Below are 1,649 nucleotides of genomic sequence, written 5' to 3' on the forward strand. Positions count from 1 at the left end.
TCGACAACACGGTAGTATCATTTGCACATATTTGTAGAGTACATAGAACCTCAAAATATGAAGTAAAAGGAAAGTTATATAACCAAGCCGCGTAACGGTAAATTTTGATTTTACATGCACTAAACTCCAAATGATTTGGACCCTTTCCATGCAACATTTTCCTGCATTAATGGCTCAAACGACCTTCCATAGTCTTCTCCACCTCCCTGATTTCCCTCTTCCCTGCCTACTTTAAATTTGAATTTCACCACCACTGCACGACAGTGTGTGCTCTTTGATCGGCCTCCTTCCCCGTGGCATGCACAATTCAATATTTAATTTTGATTATAATAATGTAACATTTTATAATCAAGAGTTTTTAAATAGGTATAAATTTAAAGTACCAACATTATTCGATAGTTCTCTTTTTATAGTTGGTTTAAAATTTGATTATAAATATGAAAAGTTGTAATTTGTGCTGATTAAGTTTTTAAAATTAAATTTATTTTTATATTTAATATTTTATTTATAAACTAAGAAAAATATATTTTAAAATTTTTGAGTTTTTATACTATTAAATTTATTTGTGAATATTATCTTTTTAATAAAAATAATATTTGAAATTTTCACAAAATTAAAAATACAAAAAAATTACCATCTAACACAATATCATCTCACTAAAAAATACAAAAATAGTATGCCTAGAGTACTAAGTTCAGATTTCAGCTAGTAAAAAGCGGCCAGTGGCCTGATTAAGGGATTATATATGTGAAAGTTATAATATATATAGCATTTATATAAATTAAATAGTTAATAACATAAATTGGTATTTAAATATTTATGTTAAACTATATCTCATATTATTATTAAAAAAAAAAAAATTAACAATTACAATAAATTTGGTTAAATTATGACTTTATTTTAAATTATTATTATTAATTATAAAAAGGTTAATATATGAGTTAAATATATATATAAAAAAAAGCACATAACAAGATTTTTAACTATGGAGATTCGCTCCATCTGATTATAGACATAATACACTTATAAATTTGAATTTCACTACCGTTGAACAGCAGTGTGTGCTCTTTGCTCGGCCTTCCTTCCCTATCACGACCCTATCCTGGCGGTGGTCTTTCAACCGCACATAGGCAGGTGCGGTGCCGCTACCCACTTTCTTTTCACCAATACTTATGAGTACGGAATACGCCTAACCATTCAACACTTAGTTATTTTTTTCAATTTTTCTAAGCATTATCATTACACAACGGAAATAAACATTCACATCATCATCATATCATTCATATGTATGCACAGCAGAAATACTTTCTTTTAATGGGAGGGGAAACTCCCAGGTATAGAGTCTGCCCAATAATATGACAGTTCAATAATATTACAAGTATAGGTACAATTCAATGTTTGCTGGAAACTTCAAATTTCCATTCAACAAAGCTTTCCAAGTTACAACCCGCAACTTGCAAAAATCACAGTTCACCTGCTTCACCAGGTCGGGTCACCCACCTCACCGGGTCAAGTCGTCGTCGTTCAGCAGTGCCCACCGCAGCTTGTCATCGTGCAGGTTGGGTCGCTCGTTCAACAACCCCCACTCGCAACTCGTCATCAAGCAGGGTCTCCCAACTCTCCACGCAGGGTCGCCCATCTCATTGTGT

The sequence above is a fragment of the Pinus tabuliformis genome, chromosome 1_2 (genome assembly GCF_031772625.1).
Source record: "Pinus tabuliformis cultivar Carrire ecotype Pingquan chromosome 1_2, CPIR1, whole genome shotgun sequence".
Taxonomy (NCBI): Eukaryota; Viridiplantae; Streptophyta; class Pinopsida; order Pinales; family Pinaceae; genus Pinus; species Pinus tabuliformis.